Below are 23,780 nucleotides of genomic sequence, written 5' to 3' on the forward strand. Positions count from 1 at the left end.
GAATAGAGGGGTTATGCTAACTGTTGTAATGGGAGTTAAGTATTCAATCTATAGTGCAGCTGGTATTAGATTGCTGATTTATACAAGCTGGGGAGGTGATGAGTTGGGTGAAGCCATATAGATTAATGGTAGCATTGGGGAGTCGGTGGTGAGAGAATTCCAGTCTATATTAACATCCCCTATTATAATGGTTTCATATGAGATGGTTTGGAAGATCCAGGCAAGAAATGGTTCTAGTATAGGGATATTGTTACCATGTGGTATGTAGATAGTAGCGATGGCAATCTTTTTATGACCATTTAGGTTACAATTAACTATGAGGATCTTGGCTGAGTGGAAACTAGGAGGAGAGTATGGTAAGGGACGGAAAGAGAGGTTTTCTGAGTAGAGGATAGCTACCCCAACACCTTTTTTAGAAGGCCTCTCCTGGCAGAAGATATTGTAGCCAGAAGGGAGGATTTCTTTGTTTAATATAAGAAGTTTTAGCCAGGTTTCAGAGATGGAAAGGATATCTGGAGAGTGTAATGTTATCCAGGAGTAGAATTCAGTGAGTTTATTTTCTGTACTATGGATATTGAGAACTAAGATTTTAAGGTGCCTTGCAGAAGAGGTAGGATTAGATTGCATGGGAATCTGGGTGGAGGTGGAAATAGGGGAGGTTGAGGGGTCAGAGGAGTTTTCTAGTGGACTGGGGTTAGGATGAATATCTCAATTGAGAAGTAGGGTAAGAATAGGGGTAAAGGGGGTATACTTAAGAGGGAGTGACATAAATAATTTGGATTTGAGTTTAGGGAGGTAGGAGAGCATAGGAGAGAGATTATATGGAAGGAGTACAGTGTTGAGTTATGTGAATGTAGGAGAGGAAAGGTGGGACTAGATGATTGGTCAGGTTGAGGACTGTGGTAGTATGTGGTTAGTGTGAGAACAGTAAGTAAAGGTATTGATAGGAGTAGGTGTAAGAGCATGTTTTAGCTGTAGGGAAGTAAGACGAAGGTTCAAAGGAGTGTGAGAGTAGAAAAAGAATAAGGTGCAGTAAAGTATTAGATGTGTGGAAGTAGATGGAAGTTTGAGTAATAGGAGGTGTGGAGGGGAGGAGAATGGTTGATTGAGGGAAATTGGAGGGAATGGTCGTGAAAATGAGAAAGATGATATGATTGGATGGAATGTGATGGATGTGAACGGGGAAATGGGGTGTGGTAAGAACAGAAAGTGAATAAATGTAATTGAAGTGGGATGGGTGGGAATGGGGGTAGGGGAGCAGGGTTACACCATCTGGGAAGAGAAGAGAATGTCAAAAACAATTAGTAAGTATAATTAGGGCTAGAAGACTGCAGCTAAGCCAAAAATGGATAACCACTCTCTTTATTTGACTAAATCTATTATGAAGGAAGGACTATCAGGCAGCAGTGTTAAAAGAAAAAAGCTTTGTGTGGTAAAATAATACCTTTGGTTAGGTGGTCTATGGGTGAAAGTCAGTAAGGCACTTAGTATGCAGATTAAGATATGGGGAGATGTGCTAGTGCAAAAGGAGTTTGTGAACAATAGAGCTAACAGAAACAGCTGAACATCTAGTTAAGTGAACAGGAATGACTAATTATAGCCTGTAAGAGCAACAGGGGTGGGGGGTGCACAGAGATGTGTTGTAGCTGACCAAGACCAATTAGCTAAGCTCAAGAAAATTGGAATAAGGGCGGAGAAACATAAAACAACACATACACTAAGCTAAAATCAGATCTATTCCTGGGAAAGTCCACTGCCGAGAAACTCAAAGAGGGATGGGTGGTCTTCCTTGGTTGACCAGGGATGTCACAGCCTTTTTGGTGATGCAAGGGACCTATAAAATAAAGATAGCTAGAGGGCAAGTGTGAGAAACAATAGCTATAATAGGATGGACAAAACAAAAGAGGAGAGAAGGGGAGTTGTTTAACAGGAAAGAATGAGGTAGGAGTAGAGGTGAGAAAAAAATAGTGAAATACAGAGAGAAAGGGCTGGAAATAAGGTATAAGAACTACACAGTAGGAAAAGATGAAGGATCAGAAATATGGGGACAGGGCCTGACAGAGGTGAAAACAGATAGCAGTGGAAATATAAGTTATACAACTTGGTGTAAAAAACAGATATGCACCAGTAAAGCACTATATTTTTAAAACAAATACAGCTAGCATATATAAAGGCTAACAGAAGCAGACTATGTAGCTTAGAACCTTTCCACTTTTTGGAATAAGGAGAATTAGAAAAAAATCCTTACATTAAACAACAATAAAGTACAATATGATGTAAATTTTACAGTTTCTAGCACAATTCAGCTATGCGGTTAGCAAAACTAAACACAATATCATAAGTAACTTATGGCAGAAATTGAAAAAAAAGTAAAAACAACCTTGCAATAAACCAAGTCTATATAGCAACAAGTAAGTGTCACTACTGATAGTTTAAAATGTGATAGCTACTCTGCCTAGCTACAGCTGGAGACAAATACAGACTAGAAGCCTGTGCAATCTGTGGACTACGAGTATAACCACTGAAAAACAAGGTTGGGTGTAAAGTACATAGCCACAAACACTGCCTGGAAAGGCAGTAGAGATAATGCAAGTATTTAGCTGTGAAAGGGATAAATATAAACATGTATATGGTGATGCCAGGGGAACTCCACGATATCACATTTAACTCCCTGATATCACACTTAAAGATCAAATAAAGGCAATTGAACAGCTAGGTTGTAATACAAAAAAACCCAAAAAAACAGTTAAACAGCAATGTTCATCTGCATGGAGGCTGTAGCATGTTGTACGCTCCCTTTCACAGTCTACACAAAGTCAGAATTCAAACTTTGTGGTATAGGTGCAAAAACATAGCAGTATCTGGTATTTTAGCTGTATAAAACACAAATCTCTTATTACCTGGTCAGATATGAGTGCCAATATACACTTGGGATAGTAGACATAAATTAGTTTAGAATACCACAATCGGTATGTCATTAACCATGCTAACACCATAACCATCTGTGTATCTCAGCCCCATTAACATCTAGGGGAAAAAGTATACTGGACATACTTCAGATAAAACATATGAACTAAAACCCCAAAAGAAAAAATGTATCAGTGGAAGTCAAAGCCCTACAAACCATGAGCTGGATCGCTAGCATAATATGCACAAATGAGCACAAACCATGAGCTGGATCACTGGTGTAATATGCACAAATGAGCACAAACCATGAGCTGGATCACTGGTGTAATATGCACAACTGAGCACAAACTATGAGCTCGATCACTGGTGTAATATGCACAAATGAGCACAAACCATGAGCTCGATCACTGGTGTAATATGCACAACTGAGCACAAACCATGAGCTCGATCACTGGTGTAATATGCACAAATGAGCACAAACCATGAGCTTGATCACTGGTGTAATATGCGCAAATGAACATGCTGCAGCATTCACATTTCCAAATACATAATGGCATAGGCTATTGCAGAATGAAAGAGACTTTTGCTTGATTGTAAAAGGGGAATTAAGAACTCCAAGCCAAACAAATTTAGTGTATGACATTTGTGAGGCTCACCAATGCACAAAGCTGAATCTGTGGCAATTCCCATTGAAGGGAAAAGGCTTCAAAGCATGGTGGAAACTCCTCTTGTACATTGAAGCAGGAACTGGCGGTAATGGAAAACCACTGGGAAACTGAATTCCTACAGTATCTAGTTCCACATATAGACCGAATTACACTGCAGCTGTCCAGATTTAGGTGGGCTGCCTTCAACCTTGTATATTTCCAGTACTGGATAGCCTGAGTCATCTACTAACCACTTTGGGGGATTATAGGATTATTGGCTCTGAGGTCCTTATAAGCCTAGCCAAGAGTTTAGCCCATGTTTAGACAAGTCATCACCGAAAGCCCGTGTCCAGCAGGGACACAGGTGGAATCTGAAGGGTGTATTTTCTGTTTCCCATCCAGTTATCCAGGTTGCGCTTAAAAGGGGATAATGAGCTACTCTGCTTGATGTGGAGAGGGAGTCTATTCCACAGATGGGGGAGTCTCTGGGACACAAATCTGTCCCGACAACATGTTCTATTGATATCACAGACCAGGTTGAGGTCATGCGTATTGGTTGCTCAAGTGGAGCTTGACTTGCAGATATGCAGCATTTCCCTCAAGGTGGAGTCTGAGATTGCTTTGTATGCCAGACAAACGTCACCTCTGATGAGTCACTATGAAACTGAGTAGAGGGACAGGACTTTTAGCCTATCTGTGTAGGGTAGATGTTTGAGGCCCTGGATTCTCGCAGTGAGGAACCTCTGTGCTCTTTCCAGCTGCGTCATGTGCTTTGCGAGGTACATGCAGAAGGGGGTATTGTACTCAATAATTGGCCTTATAAGGGAAGAATACAGGGATGTTATAACCTGTTTGTCTCTGGATGAGATGACCTTACTTATGAGGTGGGCCATGTCGAAAGCTTTCCGTACAATGGAAGCAACATGGTGGTCAAAAGTTAGGTTGTTATCATCCTGGGTGCCCAAATCCCTTAATACTGATTGTGTACTTAGGACATTGTTATTAATGTGATAATGTGTGGGGAAATCACTCTCCCCAAAGGGGATGATGATGCATTTTTTAGCATTCAGCTTGAGGCCATGTTTCTGGCACCAGTCATTTGTTTGGGTGAGACCCTCTTGAAGGACATCCACATCACTTGGGGAATTGATGACTGTGCCCAGCTTCCAGTCATCTGCAAACTTGGTCAGTCATAGCCCACTGATTTTGGCCTGCACCTCAGAGAAGTATATTCCAAATAACAGAGGGCCCAAGACTGATCCCTGGGGTATGCCATTAGTTATAGGTCTACTACTTGAGGTGACTTTCCCTATTTTGATTAGGTGGGCTCTATCAGTGAGGCATTTTGCTACCCATCTGGTAACATATGGATTTATGCCTAGTTGAGAGAGTTTATCTACTATGCCTGAGTGTGAAATAGTGTTGAAGGCTTTAGCCAGGTCAAGGTAGGTGGAGTATACCATCTTCCCCTCGTCCATGGTTTGGTAACTGTCTCAAAGAAGTCGACCAGGTTTAAAAGACATGACCTCCCCTTGACAAAGCCAAACTGTGTGGGGACAAGTGTTTGTAGGTTGCCAATGCCCCTGTTAATGAGGTCCATGATAATCCATTCCATAGCCTTGCAGATCACGCTAGTTAGGCTAATGGGTCTATAATTTACTGGACTGATGGATGCTCCACCTTTGTATAAAGCGATGACAGTGGCTGTCTTCCACTTGGCTGGGACAAAGCCGGTACTCAGGCTTTGGTTGAATAGTGTGCCTAATGGTGCTGCAAGTTCATGCCTGAAGGATGCAGCCTGGGATGTTACTGGGTCCCATGGAGGCTGTATTTTTTTCTCTTTGAGAAGGCAATGATGTCCTGTTCCCTAAAGATAAGGGGTGGGGGGGCAGGTACTGAGAATGTCTTTATTTACTAATGGGGTGGACAGAGAGGAGAAGTTTTTACTGAATCTGTCAGCCAGTAGATTGGCTAGATCTATAGCATTCTTGTATGTGGTGTCCTTGAACACTAGTATGAAAAGATCTGGGTGCTTCCTTTGAGATTGCAGACATACGTGAAGAAGGCCTTATGACTGTCTCTAGTAGATGTAGCCAATTTGGACTCGGAATTGACTTTAGCGGATTTCAATAGTGCTCTTATTTGCTTGTTCAGGCTAAGGAGAGATCATTTCCAACTGGGCACCTGCTCCTTCCTGGTCCTGGACAGCATTTTTTCCTTTTGTTATATAGTTTATTTATTGCAGATGTCCACTAGGCAGGTTTACTCTTCCTTGCAAAGGATGATTTTGTCCTGTCAGGTACTCCTGATTCCATGCATCTATATAAATCCTTGTATAGTACTTTGGTGTAGATTTGGACACTGGTGCCAGTTCCTACAGTGGGGGGGGGGGGCTGTGAAGCTGTTTATACCATCCCTCAGGAGGTTCTAATCAGCTTTGGAGAAGTTTTTTTGTTTGACCCTAGTTAGAGGGTGGTCGGGGAGATGGTCACTTTGAAAGTGACCACTTTATACTTGGATCTTACCAGGAAGCATGATACCATAGGAGTTCTGCAGTGGTTACTCACGTTGGTTAATACCAAGTCCAAGATATTATCTCCTCTTGTTCCAAGGCCACCTCCTTTGGCTTTGCTGCCCACAGTTTGGGATCAGAATGTATGATCAGATGAGTAACCAGGCATGGCTGGGGTGCTCTCATTAGCTTTGAATCAGGTTTCTGTGACTGCACAAATGTCAGCATCTTCCAGGGTTAAGAATGCTTGCAATGAGTGCAGTTTCATATTTGGACTCCTAATGTTTAGCATCATGACCTTTAATTTGTGTTTTGTTGAAATGTTTATGTCGGTAGTATCGGCCTCATGACTTTTCCTAAAAAAGGCACTATGGGGGAGTCAAGGGTCTTTGCCAGAAGCCTGAAGCCCAAGTAAGACAAATGCAGGCCATCTCTAGCAAAGCATTATGGTCTGTCGATCATATCTTGCCTGACTGTCAGGTACTGGATCCCCCTGGAATGACACCAGAAACTAAGCCAATTGTTAAACTCAATCATTTTTAGCTTGTATTGAGGCATCATTCTGGGTGATGGTATAATGCTGCTTAAGGCTAGGGACATGCCTGTCTGGGACACATATTCAGCGAGCTCAGTCATGTATGTCTCTCTTCATATAGTCCAGAGAGGTATGTCTCATGTCATTCAAGTCAACATGGACTATGACAGAGTCATAACAGTACCTGTTGTTGAGAGACTTGAGTGTGTGTGTGATATGGTGGATTCTGGCACCTGACAAACAACTAACCGTGACTTTCTCCTTATCCAGCTTGGTGAGAGGCACATCTATGTGTCTCACAATGGAATCTCCTATGACTAATATGTTGGGTTTATGGTTAGGCCTTACTGGATTTTGAGGCACTGATGTGTGGACTATGCATGGTATGTGGTGTGGAGGGTTGTGGAGTTCTCATGTGTTTTTGCCTCTGAGGTCTCCTTTGGGTTTGTTTTTGTTGAGAACCTCCTCACATGTGGGTGAATGTTGTGTATTTGTGGGTGGTGTTTGAGGTATACTGATTGTGCTGGCAACCTTCTCAGTGCCAGATATACTGGCTTGTGTGGGAGAGACCATAGACTCTAACTCATTTATGTAATTGCTTCTCTCACAAATTGTGTTCCTAAGTGGTAGTAGTAGATGGTTGTCTGTGTACATGAGGCACTTTTTTACACTGTCTCAGGATGCTCATATCAACCAGGTTGGCAGGGGAAACCATAGGAAATTGTCCATTCATCTATATTTGCCAGAATCTGAGGGAGAGAGACCAGGGAGAGCTAAGGGGTAGGTCTAAAGCACAAGTGCTTAAACCAACACTACGAGGCTTAGAATAACACTAAAAATTTAAACAGGCTAAAAACAAGCAGTAATAAACGCAGCAGAGAAGATGCAATTTAACTCTTTAGAACAAGCAGCAGAATAAAGTTGTCTTTTTTCCTTTTTGTTTTTAGCAAAGTAGAAAGGGAGAAAGGAGGAACAGAAGATAATTAAAGGTTAAGAAACTAAGGGGGTTGGCCTTCCCAAATGTTCTCTCTGCATTAAGTAGAATGAGCTAATGACACTGGACTGGGAGGAGTGTCCCAGATCAAATTTACAGTAGGGGCAGGCAACTGCAAAGCCACCAAGTATAAGAACAAGACACCAATAGGGAGGGACACCAATAGAGAGGGAGGGTGGGGAACTATGCTACAGCTACTAGCTATACTATTCTATGCAGAAAACACTACAGAAATGTTTATCACAGCAGAAAAACAGCAGTGAGACACAAAATGAAAGTTTTAAACAGATAAAGGAGCAATGAGACTCTAGAGAATGCTTTTAACTGCAAACAAATCAGTTATATGATAAATTACTTGGCAGGAAATCAGAACAAAGAAACAGATGCTTAACAAATGGAGAACATTTCCAGTTAATACCGTTCACACAATGAAACAAGCTAAAAAAGCTTTACAAACATTGTGACCATAACAAAAGTGATTTATCAGGCCCCGTAAGGCAAACCATTTGAGTACAATAGTGTAGATTAGTTTATAGCAATAAAATACAGTAAAAAAGTAGGAAGAAAAAAATTAAAAAGTACTATAAATGGTTAGAATAAGCAATAACTAGTAAAAATAATAAAAAGGGTACTTATTGTTGTATATCACAAATCAGAGTTATGGTCAGTGCCCCTCTTCCGTTCAGTTCAGTGTGAATAAACAAAAATCCTCTCAAAGGTAGGGCTTTAATACCAGAAGGTAGAACCTGAAACGACTTAAAAAAGCTCCAAAGAACCAATGAGTGGTTACTCCAAGCCCTAGACCAGCCAACCTTTGCCAGTTAGTGGCCAAGCTACACAATCCTCTCATTAAAGTGAAGAAAGGCCTCTGCTAATCCAAGATGGCCTGAAATATGTGCTCAGAATAAACAGCCACTGCAAACAAACAACCAAGCCCAGAGACAGCAAACCTGAACTGGGTTATGCTACAGCTACTAGCTACACTATTTTAGGCAGAAAACACTACAGAAATGTTTATAACAGCAGAAAAACAGCAGTGAGACACTAAATGAAAGTTTGAACAGATAAAGGAGCAAGGAGACTCTAGAGAATGCTTTTAACTGCAAACAAATCAGTTATGTGATATACTCCTTGGCAGGAAATCAGAGCAAACAAGCAAACAAACAGATGCTTAATAAATGGAGAATATTTCCAGTTGATACCTTTCACATAGTGAAACTAGCTAAAAAAGCTTTACAAACAGTGTGCCAGTAACAAAACTGATTTAACGAGAACTGCAGGGCAGACAATTTAAGTACAATAGTGCAGATTAGTTTATAACAATAAAATACAGTATAACAGTAGGCAGCAGACAATAAAAAATTGCTATAAATGGTTAGAATAAGCAATACCTAGTAAAAATAAGCAAAAAGAAAAACAGGATATTTATTGTTATATATCACAGATCAGAGTTATGGCCAGTGCCCCTCCTCTGTTCAGCTCAGTGTGAATAAACAGAAACCCTCTCAAAGGTAGGGCTTAAATACCAGAAGGTACAACCTGAAACAACTTAAAAAAGCTCAGAAGAACCAATGGCTGCTTATTGCAAGCCCTTGACCAGCCAATCCTTAACAGCCAGTGGCCAATCAACACAATCCTCTCACTAAAGTAAAGAAAGGCCTCTGCTAATCCAAGATGGCTTGAAACATGTGCTTAGAACAAATAGCCACTGCAAACAAACAACTAGGCCCAGAGACAGCAAATATGAACTGGGTTATGCTACAGCTACTAGCTACACTATTTTAGGCAGAAAACACTACATAAATGTTTATCACAGCAGAAAAACAGCAGTGAGACACAAAATGAAAGTTTTAAACAGATAAAGGAGCAAGGACACTCTAGAGAATGCTTTTAACTGCAATCAGACCAGTTATATGATACACTCCTTGGCAGGAAATCAGAACAACCAGATACTTAACAAATGGAGAAAATTTCCAGTTAATACCTTTCACACAGTGAAGCTAGCTAAAAAAGCCTTACAATCAATGTGACAGTAACAAAAGTGATTTAACAGGCTCTGTAAGGCAAACAATTTCAGTACAATAGTGCAGATTATTTTATAACAATAAAATGCAGTAAAAAGTAGGCAGCAGACAATAAACAAGTGCTATAAATGGTTAGAATAAGCAATAACTAGTAAAAATAAGCAAAAAAAAAAAAAAAAACAGGATACCTATTGTTATATATCACAGATCAGAGCTGTGGTCATTGCACCTCCTCCATTCAGCTATGTGTGATAGCACATTTCACTCTCATTTTAAAAATAGGTATAGTGTCTCCACACTCACATTCCTGCTCCTTGAGGTGATAATTGCTAGCATGATAGCTGTGTTGACTGTCATGCCTGCATTCACAAGTTAACCTTAGAGATGGAGATGTGGAACTAACCAATTTTTTGGCAGAACAGCTTTGCCTGTAAGATGAACCTGGTAATGCAGACTGGATCTCTGCATGCAATACCAGTTTCCTCATACAGATGGAGCTGCACTGCCTGAGAATTTTGTCTACACTCAACAGTCCCTCTGAGTCCTGAAGCAGCTTTACATTATGCCCTGACAAGGTTGTTGTTATTGTTGTTGTGTCTTTCAGCTTTTCCCGGTTAGGGGTCGCCACAGCTGAACTCCAGTCCACTAATGATTGGCAGTAGATTTTTACGTGCCGAGTTGCCAGCTCTGATGCACAACCTTCAATGAAGGTATGCCCATTCACGCATGCCTCCATGCAGAAGATGCTCTAGCTGAAAATCGAACCGGACAGCATCTTACTGTGAGGCGACAACGCTACCGCAGCACCACCACCGTAATGTGGTTTATTAGCATAGACTGTTTTTGAATTGTATTATTTTGTGTGTGTGTGTGTGTATGTGTGTGCATGAATAAGTTTGTCTGTGTGTATGGCAGTGTCTCCAGAGTTTCATATTTTTTGACCTGTAATTCTCTGACCTGTTTGCTGTAACTTGTAAATTATAGCACTTATATGGGTTCTGGTGTATATTGTGAAGACCATAACTGCAGTCCTCAGAATATTGGAAATTAAACTGCAAATCCAAGGAATATATATTAAGTCTAACACTGTGATATGTTAGAGTATTCCCCTTATTCCAAAGTATAGTAAATTTTGTAGATAGTATATACATGCAGTATGGTAGTGGTGTATTGTGTCCCCCACGTCAGAGGAGCAGGATGTTTAAAGGATATAATGGTGAGCTCTTGACTTTGCTGGATTTTACTGGAATCACATTTTTTTTGTGTCGGGACTAATGAAACCAGGTATCATACTTATAAAAGAAAATCCACTGCTCCTGTATGAGCATTTGTGGTAGCACTTCCAGCATTTATAAGCTCAAAAACCGCTGCTTTGATCTTGAGTTTTATAAACTATACCCTCTTTCCTAATGTCCTTTTGAACACAGGCCTGATATCAAGGAACAAAGTCTAAGCTATAAACCAATTTGCTCTTCCTGTTTTACTTTATTTTTGGAGTGATTGTCTGGCCCCAAAAGGTATTGGATCAGTTGGATAGGAAAATTAGAAACATGCTTCATGCTTATCAATTTATATATAAAAATCATTGTATACCAAGATTATATGGGCCTTCTCAAAACTGATTACATGTATAGATCTGTAATCGTAGGACTGCATACATATCTCCTGAGTTCACCAGATGCAAACATAGTTAAAGTTTTAAAACATGAAGAGAACAAGTCTAAGATGTGTTCCCTGCTTACTTTTGCAGAAGAATATTGATGTCAAGTGGGAATGGAAATCAAACTAGAAGTAGACAAAAATCAGGAGAAAGAATGTAAGGAAAAGGATCGGATGAGAAGGCAAAAATGTGGAAAAGACATAAATATATCTGCAAGTACAGAAAACTCCTGGAACAAACTCATGTCATTCAGCATCGGACACAGGAATGGTTAAGGACAAATGAATTTAAACCAAAAGAAGAAAGGTTAATATTGGTGGCTGAGGATAGTGGACTATGTATACACTGGTTTGCAAAGTCCATTGAACATGTGGGAGAAACAGACAAATGCGGTTTCTGTAAAACAGAACTGGAAGCAGTCAAACATCTTGTTGCTGGGTGTGATACACTAACAGCAAAAGCCCTGTATACTGAAACACATAATAATGTAACAGGACTGTTGCATTGGGGATTGTGCAAACATTGCAATATTGAAGTAGATCAGGAGTATTGGAAACATGAACCACAAAGCACTACAGAGAATGATGATGTTTATATCACAAGGGATCACACATTGCCAACCATTCAAAAAATAGATGTGAGAGAATCAGATATAGTAGTCCAAGAAAAGAAGACAAAAGTAGCATTGGTCATTGAAATTGCTACATCCAGTGATTACATTATCTTATGTACAGAGAAACACAAAGTTATAAAATACTAAGATTTGCAGGCAGAAATGAGGACACTGTGGAAGAAGGATACCCAGACAGTTCAAATAGCAGCAGGAGCAATGAATCTCATAAAAATGAATTTACAGCCTTATTTAGATATTTTACTGATACATGTAACTCCTTATGAAATCCAGAATAAGTCAGCTCTGGGCATATTGTGGGTGCTGAAAAGAGCACTTTTGGTTAACATCAAAGATTGAAACAATACTAATTTCATGAACTTTAGTCATACTTTTATTTAGGAATGAGGTCATTCCCATCATATTATTATAAACCCAAAAGACTTGGACAAATTAAACTGATCCAAATCCAGTTATTCCAGTATTTTGCCTCCATTACTTGTTTGTATTAACAACATCCTCCCATTTTCAGTTTGTGCTGTACTGTACTGTTCTAATAATTTGGGCTTTACTAAGTTTTTATATCACCTGCATTTTTATCTTATTATTAGATTTCCCTTTGAACATTGTTAAATCATAGCAGAGCTGTTTTTATTACTCTCCAGGTAGCCCTGATGGAAAACATTAATTTGCTCAGCATCTGTTAGGACACTAGGCTGTTATCCATTTTTCAGAATCATGGCAAAATCAGTTTTAAAATGCATTCTTTTCCTAGCTTAGGGAAAGCCTCCATATCAGAAGTGTGAAAGTCCATACTGTGAACCCCACATTTTCAAAACCTGAATTACCATTGTTCATAAGATCCCAGGATCATAGGAGGTTACTAGGCTAATGGCCCTGGGGCTCTTGCAAGCCTAGCCAAGAGTTTATCCCCAAACAGAAACCTCAGTTAGCATCTGACACCCCTGTCAATGAGGGACACAGGTGGAAAACCTGGGACAAATTTGTGGTTTCCCATCCGCTCGTCAAGGCAGCGCTTGAAGAGGATCAGTGAGGTGCTCTGTTTGACATCTATGTGTTATCTATTCCAGAGACGGGCCAACCTCTGGGAGACAAACTTGTCTCTCCAGCAGGTTTTGTTGATGTCACATATTAGATTCAGGTATTTTGACTGGGTAATGCACAAGTGGTTAGACTTATGGACATGGAGCATCTCTTGTAGGGCAGGGTCTGAGACTGCCATGTAGGCGAGACACAGATCAGCTCTGAGCAATCTGTAAGATACCAAGTAGAGTGATAGTGATTTGAACCTGTCCTCAGAGGACAGGTGTTGGAGGCCATGGATTCTCTTTGTGAGGTATTTCTGTGGCCTTTCCAATTGGTGCAGATTTTTGGAGAAGTACATTAAAACAGGGTGTAATACTCAATTATTGGTCTAATGAGAGAGGAGTATAGCGAGGTAATAACTTCCTTTTTTTTCTGGAATCAATACCTTTACTTATGAGATGAATTGAGTAAAAGTCTTTTCTGACAATTGCCGCTACATGATGGTTGAATGTAAAGTTGTTATCAAACTGAGTACCCAGGTCTCTAACCACAGGTTGTGTGCTTAGGGAGTTGCTGTTGATATGGTAATCATAAGGGGCCACGTTTTTGCTGAATGGTACAATGATATTTTTTTTGCATTTAGCTTGAGGTCATGAGGTTGGCACCAGTCATTAGTTGCTGTGAGACCCACTTGCAGAATGTTAACATCTTTTGGGGAGTCAATGACAGTACCCAACTTACAGTCATCAGCCACAGGCCTTTTGGCTTTGCCTGGACCTCTGAGAAGTAGATGCCAAACAGCAGGGATCCCAGGACAGATCCCAGGGAACTCCAGTAGTGACAGATCTGCTACTGGAGGTGGAGGCACCTATCTTGACCTTGAGGGACCTGTTGGTGAGCCAGTTGGACACCCACCTAATGAGATAGGGATTTATAGGTTCATAGGTTCATAGGTAGGTACTAGGCTATCTGCCCGAGGGCATTTATAAGCCTAGCCAGAGTGTGTTGGCTTTTGCCACCCTATTGATTAATTAACTGATCCTCTGTCAAGCAGAGCCAATAAAGTGATTCCAGGGTGTATTTTCTGTTACCATGCCAAGTTGTGTTAGCTTTTTGATGATGCCAGAGTGGGTGAGTGTGTCAAAGGCCTTGACCAAGTCAAGGTAAGCTGTATGTACTGACTTTCTCTCATACAGGGCCTTGGTAACAGTCTCAAAGAAGTCAATCAGGTTCAATAGGCAAGATCTGTCCTTGTCAAATCTGAACTGGGTAGGTCAAGTGCTTGGAGATTGCCTAAATTCTTGTTTATGAGATCTAGAATAATACACTCCATGGCTTTACAGATCAGAGTTGTCAAGCTAATGGGGCAATAGTAACCAGGGTCAGTAGTGGCACCACCTTTGTGCAAGTGGCAGTTCTCCACTCTGATAGAATGAAGCCTGCACTTAGGCTGTGATTGAATAAGGTGCTCAATGGTGAAGTCAGTTCGTGCTGGAGATGGTGCAAAATACAGCATGGGTACTATCAGTTCCTATGGAAGCTGTGTTATTTGCCTTAGATAGGTCCTTTAACACTTTATCTATGGAGATGTGAGGTACAAGACAAGTATTGGTGATGTCAAAAGAATATTGAAACTCAATGTACTACAATTAAATTGTTTCTGCACATGGGTGACCTGATTTGGGGTGCTGCTGTCTCCACAGGCATCTTATTTACTTATACTAAACTGAGGATCACTGTGCTTCTGAGTACAAGGAAAACTCAGGGATACTGCATCCCTTACAAGAATAATTCACACCTCAGAGAAGTCTGCTTCATGCTGTACTGGATGAAAGCCCTGACTATCCCAAAAGTGAACCTAGTGCATATAGTGCATGATTGCCTGTAAGAGCTTATTGGAGAGGATGGCACTGAGCAGTTCTTTGCTGGATAGTCCATTCTGGAGGGAGAGAGGGGCACTTGTCCTCACCACAGAGATGACACCTAATGCATTCCATATGTGCAGCCAAAGGGAAACTAGTGTGCAAAGACATGCTTCCCTTTGGGAGGCACCAACTGTGAGATTAAATGTGCAGTCAATTGAGAATGGTGTATTGTAATGATAAGAGGGTAAGTAGTCCCACAGGACCAGCAATCTGGCCTGATCCCTACAACCCAACTTTTGTCAGGGAACAATAGACTGATATGGATTCCCAAGAAGGAACACATGGCCTGTGAGGCTCTTAGCTTGCCTAGAAATAACCATCTCTCATTTTTCTAGAACAAATGGACCAACTGCATGAAGGTAGAAGACCCAGAAAGCAAACGTCCTGGGTGGTAGCAAATCAATCAATAAATAAATAAAACAATAATAGTAATAATAATAATTTATTACTCAGAGTCTGTACCTCCTATACACCCAAACTCAAATCCCACCACAACTCATATATCCGTAATAACACCCCCTCTCCTAAACTCAGTTAAAACAGTCAGACATAAACCCCAATATAAATTAAATGTACTTATATGCTTACCTGTCCTACATTCCTAAGTCAGATTATCCACACATTAACTCTCTTACTTCCTCAAGGAAGCATTAAACCTAACCTAGAAACACTCTCCTCAGTATAAAACTACACATTGACTAATCACGCTTTCCCTGAAAGCTGCAGTATTAAAAACAAGCTTGAAGCACTCCACACCTTTCTCACAGCTTACTCTTTTGATGTTATAGCCATCACAGAATCTTGGGCAAGAGATGACTCCCTACCCATACACTTTCTGATACCAGCAACAGACCAGGAAATAGAAACCGAGGTGATATCATGAACCTATACAAACCATACTTAAAACTCCAAGTCCAAGTAGGACTTCAGGACATGACCATAACTAAATTGTATTTAAAATCTGCATGTCCATAGGGCTAGCTCTCTACATGGCCACAGCCTATCTCCCACCACCCCCCTCATTATCAAAGTCATGGCATTTAATCAGGTTCATCACAAAGAACAACTTACCCTCTAAAAGATATTAGTAATGAGGGACTTCAACAAGAATCTACTCCTAGATAAAAAAAAAAAAAAAAAAAGAATTCTGTGAAAGGCTAACAAGTGAAACAGCATAGGTGCTAAGCATATATGTCAAATCAGAAGCATGTAGAATAATTTAAAATATGACTCTACTTCAATGAACTATCCAAATCCACCACATATAATCGTATTGCCATCTAGTAGACTGTCACAGCACACGAATGGTAAGTTAAGTCCTAATGTCTCCTTTTTTTGAGTTGATGTGATCTTGGTGTTACTGTATGTAGAAATTTGGAGTATACAGGCATGTCCTCCACTGAAAAAACACTTAAAATCAGTAGTTATCCTTGTGTGTCCAGTGTCGTCAGGTAGGGTGCTGCTGAGATAATATGGTCAGTGTGCCAGGATTTGTTAAGCTCAGAATTAATCACTGTGGGTAAACTCAACACAGATAGGTTATTTAAGCAATAACCCATGCCTTGGCGTGGGTAATGCTGGATTTACCCACAGTTGGTGTGGTTTGGTCACAAGGGCGAAGCCTGAGTGGTCAAACAAAGACAATCATGGGTAAATCCAGCATTACCCACATCCAGGCATGGGTTATCGCTATTATACAATGACATTAATTAAAAAAAAAAAACTTACTTTTCTTAAATAATGGCATTGTATAATGCCTCCGTGCTGCCTTTCTGCAGCTGTCTGGTATTCTGCGGCAGTTCTGATGTACTGCACATGCGTATGCTTACGCAGTACATCAGAGCTGCAGGTGGAAGCAACGGAGAAAGCAAGATCTCCGTTGCTTTTTAGAAACTGTCTTGCTATGTCACTATGTTTGGTGGTTTAACATAGTGAGACAGCCTTAAAAAAAAACAATGGAGGAAGGAAGATCTCTGTTGCTTTTATTAAAGCTGTCTCACTATGTTAAACTCCTTTAACATAGCGAGAGAGTTTCTAAAAAGCAACAGAGATCTTGCATTCTCCATTGCTGTAAAAAAAAAAGACATACTAATGGAAAAAGTCAGGGCGACTGGACCTTTTTCCATTAGTATAAGTCTGATTTACAACATGCACGCTGACCAATCAATTCCCAAATGGGAAATTACACATAGGTGGTGTTGCAAAGCAATGTGAAGAAGGCAGAGCCAGTTCCAGAGAACTGTAGGCCTCAATTATCAAAGTCATATGGTAGAGAGTATAAACAGAGAAGTAACTCAGGAAAATGTCTTAAAATGTTTTCCCAATAAGAACACAGAACTGAGAGAATAACTAGGAGCCCACATCTGTAAAGATTCAGTTACATGCAGTGAAACTAAACTAGCTGGAACACACACAGGAAAAGAAAAATGTCAACACTCATCTTAAGTTGTTCTTCCAAAACTGGGACTGATGAAGCTGGGGTCTGTGCTGATCTATGTCACTGTACTGGGATTGTAATTTTTTTATTTTCTACAGAGTTTGTAAGACTTCCTGCTTCATGTGACACTCTAAAGACTCTCATTATTTGGAAATAAGGTCTTACTGTAGTAATCAGCTTTAACTCTGGGTTAATGTACTACTGTTACTTTATAAGCCATTGCATATATGTTTCAGAAGTCTTGGTATATATTTTCATGTGTTTTTCTTACTTTGTAGTACAATTATGTTTTATGGGCCTGTCTTTTGCTTGCCACCTCAATGCATGCAGTAGCCAAGGATTTGGAATTGGACTTTGACTGAAGCAGTGGGAAGAACTCCAATGGCACAAATAGATAAAAACATGATCTCAACCGATTTTTTTATTAAAGGCACCAAAGGACTCCTTCACTTCTAGACAAAGGTAAAAATAAAATGACTGTTTTGGATAAAGAGGTTTGCAAGTCTTTAAGTAGAATAGGAAGACACTTTAAAGTTTGAAATGAAAAAGAATACCCATAGTTCTAACAATTAATATGTCTCCTGCATAAGACCACATAAGCAAGGATTTGCTTCCCTTTTGAATGATATAAATGAGAGAGACAACCTAGAATACAATGACAAACAACTTAAACCCAACAGACAAATGCATGCCATTGAGCAAGAACTACATAGCATATTCATTCTCAGTTTTACTACAACAATTTTAAAATGCTTTAAGCTAAAATTTCCAAAATAGTAAAAACACATGAAAATTGATAAAGAATGAAAAAAAAAATGACATAAACCTTAAATATTACAACTGAAATATATATACACCTGATACGAGGAAGTTACAAGAGGATCAACATATCTAGCTGAAGAGGAACACCAACAACCAGAAAGGGAAAAAAAAAACTCTCCCTCTCTCTCTCTCTCTCTATATATATATATATATATATTATAGAATATATATTGGTTCAGTCTCATTTTATCATATTAATGTGTACATAGATAAGCAGGTAACTGTAATTGCTGGCCTGTGTATGGCAGCTGTCTGTGGATATGACTTGATTGCTGTCATTTACTCAATTATTGCAGGCTGGCTGTACAGGCCTAATGCGACACATACAACACATTGGAAAGGAATACTTTACTGTGGTTACCTACTGTCTGAGTGTAGTCAAAGAACATAATTTAACCATTATTTTTATCAAAGTCTGATGGCTAAAGTGTAAACAGTTGGTAGAGATGTTATAACTGCTGGATGGGGATAGTGGACTGGCTATTGAGGAAAGTAATACACCATCGTATCTGCTCAGTTTAAACATTCATCATGTCTTTACAAGAGTAGTGCACACTTCTGTGAAATATGATGGAATACTTTGTTTTCTGTCTACTGTCTGTGTGAAAGAAAGTTGAAGCTGTCCCTAAATTTACATTTTTTTTGTCATAAAATGTAATTTTTTTCTGGCTAATAATTGAGAACTGCAGTTAATAATGACAGCTGTTTGAGTTTCAGACTTCACATCCTTCAAAAAATGCATGATAATGCAAAAGCATTTTTATTCTAGCAACTTTTTAAATATTTAAGAACAATATGCACATCTGATCCTGATTCTGGGCCACTGTCCATCTTTAATTAATTCGTTTATTTTACTATTTCCAGATTTTGTATTATGAGGTTGAGAAGTATTTTTTTATCAAGGTCATATAAGGTGGACACAGCAAAGTAACTGTAAGTGCAAAAGGGTATGGAGACTTTTTGTTGATGAAAGTAACTTACCCTCTAGTTGCTTGTGCAGTTTAAACAATCTGGCTTTGTAAAACTAGTGTGCACTTGAGTGACATACATTATAATTCTTTACTTAGTGAGTACTGTTTGGGCAAAACAAATCTTAAAATATATTACTCTACCTAATTTTTTTTTACCACAACCTGGCATATGAGATTTACACAACAATGGGGTTGTAAGTGCTAGGCATGTGAGGGGCTGCATGCAGGTGAGAATGACTAAACCTGCTGTCATGATCAAGTGAAACAATGGCTTTGAGGGATAGTGTTCATTTGTCTATAGCAAGCTGTAATACTTTAATATGACCATATTTATCACAATTATACATCCGAGGTTTACACAGTCAAGTGGCTGTACCCGCTATATACAGATACTGATGCACTGTAATGATAGCAGTTCAAGTGGGCTTATGTGGTTGAATCATCCTAAAGTGGGTATTTTATTATCATTGTTCAGTAAATGTTGATTTGCTTCTTCCTGGAAAAAAGTTCAGGACTACTCAGATGTAAAATAAACATGCAAATACTATGCTTTATTAAACAACAGTTATAATTTAAAGCAATCTGGTAGGTATATATTTAAAATAATCAGGAAGATCAATCAAAAAGAACAAATGCATTTATATATCAAGCAAAAAAAAGTATGTGTGGGGTTGTTGAAAACTGTCCTGGGCTTACTCTACACTTAATATAACACTGCTGTCATATGTACAAAGGTTATTTTCAAAATCTGATGAAGTTAAAATCTAGTGTCAGATGAGAAACAGTTACTAGTGTAAATCAGAGCGTGTGTATGTAACTTTAAGAAGTATTTCTAGATGTAGCACATGCAGGCAGCAGTGCCATTTTGAGAGAACAGCCAGAGTGTTAACATGTATGAGTATGGTAGTCAGTCTGTTGACAAGTTTATTTAAGTTTAAGTTACAAAGCCTCATTTCTGATGTGTTTGTGTGTAATAAAGATGCTTGAACTGAAGCACGAATGTTCATCTGTTTTATCCTGACCAGATGAGTGACAACTAGTATTTAAATAAGGGTGTTACTGATATTTGTAATGCACGTCATGTGACCTAATGCTTCTTGGAAGCCTGTTATAGTAAAATAATGCATGCTATAGTAAAAATATAGCATTCATCTATTTGCAAATAAAGTTTGGGGAAAAAAGGAGCAATGAATTGCATGTAATTTTTTCATTGCTTTATTCCCACTTCTAGAAACCTATGCAACTTACATTGATCAAATTGTGTTTTTGATCATTCCTATATCCTATTTTGCTTTACAGCAACACAAGGAGCCTCACAAACGCCACAGCCAGCTTATTCAAATAAAACATTTCGAGTTTGTCATTATTGATATTCAACATTTCATTACAAGGCATACTATTCCATAACTCATAGGTGTTTGAACCACTTTTAAGTCTGTTCGTGATTTATGTACATTAGAGGTTCTCCGGTTCGATTCTCGGCTGAGGTGCCTTCTGTGTGGAGTCTGCATGTCCTCCCTTTGGTCGCATGGGTTTCCTCTGGGTGCTCCAGTTTCCTCCCACATCCCAAAGACATGCTGTAGGTGGATTGGACACTCTAAATTGGCCCTAGTGTGAGTGTGTGCATGTGTGTGCCTTCTGTGGAAGGTTGAGCGCCAGGCTGGCAACTTGACACCGTAAAACTCCACTGCCAATTATGAGCAGACAGGTGATCCACTGTGGCGACCCCTAACCGGGAGAAAGCTGAAAGAAGAAGATTGTAATGTATATGAATTAGTTTATTAGATAGTTGGTATGCCTTGTTTGTGTGAGTGTGTGAGCAAGAGTATGCAAAAGTATGAGTGTGTGTGTGTGTGTGTGTGTGTGTGTGTGTGTGTGTGTGTGTGTGTGTGTGTGTGTGTGTGTGTGTGTGTCTCTCTCTCTCTCTCTCTGTCTCTCTCTCTCTCTCTCTGCTGCTTTCACCCTCTTTCACTACATATTTGCATCAAAAATTGTATCATGCATTTGACAAGCACATGTTAGCATCAAAAATTATGACTCCTAAAAAAGATGAAGTGGTTCTTCTTCAGAAACTTAAAACTTGTCATGAAATTTAACAATTTTTTTAAAGTAATTTTAAGTAAAACATAACAATTTTGGAGATGCAGCATAGTCAATATTATGTCCTTTGCAGTGTGCAATATATAATGTTCAATATGCTGCTAATCAGGTCATGTTCTGCGTTACCTTTATTTTTTTTATAATACACTAAATTTGTTCATGTTCCCAAAGGACTATAGCTAGAAAAACATCTCTCATCTGGCTCTGAGACAATCAATTACAGAGCAAAATAGTCAATATGCAGTCTAATATGACTGAGCCAGTGCAATTACATCTCAGTTTACAAAGTGATTAAACAAATCAAGCAGAAGCTTGGCTATTTGTAATGTAAATGAACTTCATGGGAGAAAGTAATGGAGAGTGAGAGAGGCAGCCAATATACGACACAGAAAAAAACACTGTTCAGACAAGAAGAAAGCATAATGCCAGCTTTGCAGCAAGAAGATACATTTTCACTCTTATCCAACAAGATCAGTAAATGGGCTAGTATGAAGAAAAACATGAGAAAACTCCATCAGCTTTCAGTTCCTCTGTATGAAGTTCATACTATCCATTGGTTAATGATGCGTTATTCAAGGTATAATTGTTTTGGTTCAAACTTTCAAGTGAAGAAAATAACTTAATGGAAAAGATCTGTGTTATTAGCTTTTGACATTACTATACAAGTAAGTACAAAGCAAGAAACATACATCAAACAAAAGCAACACGAGAACTGTAAAGAATGGTTGCAAGTAATTCAAATGTAAATGAAATGTCAAGAGAGTATATTAGGTAGTGCAAATGAAACAATGTGTTGCTATTTCCTTTAGAGAAACTGAAAGAGCAGCTAAGGAGAGATTCTTACCATTTGCTTTACTGTCACCACTGCATGCATTTATACTCAGAGGAAGACTAAACATTCCATATTTAAATATAAAACACCTTCTGTCATACCTCTCAACTATCCTGATTTTCACAGAATGTCCAGATTTTTGCCTCATATTTTCAGTCAGATCCTCATACAATTTGTGGATTTCTGGCAGATCAGTGAGGATTGTAGGCATTAAATAATGATGTCAATTTGAGTTTCAGACGTTGTATCCTTCTGAAAATGCATGGTAACACAAATCCTTTTATTCTAGCACCTTTTTTTAATTTTATAAAGGCAATATTTAAAATGTGTCCCTATTTTTGTGCCTTCATCCCCCATTATTTTTGACATTGTCCAGATTTCTTTTGTTAAGAGGTTGAGAGGTATGGCATCTGTAGATGGCATCTGGATGTCAGTTACTAAAGTTATGTCTATTTATTTATTTGTTTAGAACAAATTAATTTTTCTAAGGTCCTGGCAGATTATACACATGATTAAAGCTGTTCTCTGTAGCTCCTGTGGTGTAGGAATGGATTCCTACAGCTCTCATTCACCTACTGTCTGACCTTAAATCATTGCAGCTTAGTGAAACTTGCAAGCACTTGCAGCTGTGTTCTACTAATGCCTCTAGGTGGCAAATAGTACTTTTTGTTTGTGTTAATAATTCCAAAGCCATACTACATACAAAGTTTTAAAAGGGTTAATCTTAAAACTTATATGATGACAAACATAACTGCATTGATATTTGACCACTATTAAGTACAGCTAAACAGGCATTGAACCAGGGTACATAGGTGTATACTAGGCTAATGGCAACTAGGGCCTTCTTAAGCCTAAAAGCCAAAAAACCCACAAAAAAACTAATAATGCAAGCACTAAGAAGAAGTAGAAGGGTAAATCAAGAATCAGACACTAAATTTTAAATGATGTAATTGCTTTCGTCCGTATTTATTAAAACAAACTTCATCAGACAATAAGAGCAAAGTAAAGAACACAGTTTAAATAAACCTCCATTAAATCATGTGACCCAAAAGAAAATAACATCACTGAAACAATTCTTTAGAAACAACACCGTCTTGTGGTTCAAAGACTAAACTACAACTAACAATCAATTCATCCATAAAAGTGCCTGGATACTATATAATATGATAGGATAGAATAGACATTAAATTGAAATGCAACCATAAAAGCCATTACATATAAACACTTAAAATAAAATATATTACCTATCCAGTGCCTTCAGTTTTAATAAGTACTGTACTGAGCATGCATCATTCAAGCCAGAAAAGCTATAAGCATTTAATCAAACTTGCCACTTCAGTTCACAGCGTTCCAGTTTAAGAGTCCAAGGACCCCCCTCTTTCATCAGACGAAACTTGCTCAGTTATTTTGAATCTAAAATGATGTTCTGGGAAGGTCATAATATGTCTGGCTAGGGCATTATGAACATGCAATTTATTAATAGTATAAATATGCTCATATAGTCATTCTCTAAATCTGCGTTCTGTTTTACCTATATAAAAACTTTTGCAGAATAAGCACTTAGCCAGATAAACAACACCTTTAGAGTTACAGTCAAACCTACCCTTGATCTTATAATTGGTATTACAGATCGTAAAAATATTGCCAGTATCAACATAGTTACAATAAGGGCAAGCTTTGCACTTACACATTCCAGGGAATCTAGTTAGAAGAAATTTCTTAGAATTAAATTAATCTTTAGAATCAAATACATTTTT

This window comes from Protopterus annectens, chromosome 5.part0 (genome assembly GCF_019279795.1).
Source record: "Protopterus annectens isolate FY-2018-M chromosome 5.part0, PAN1.0, whole genome shotgun sequence".
NCBI lineage: Eukaryota > Metazoa > Chordata > Ceratodontiformes > Protopteridae > Protopterus > Protopterus annectens.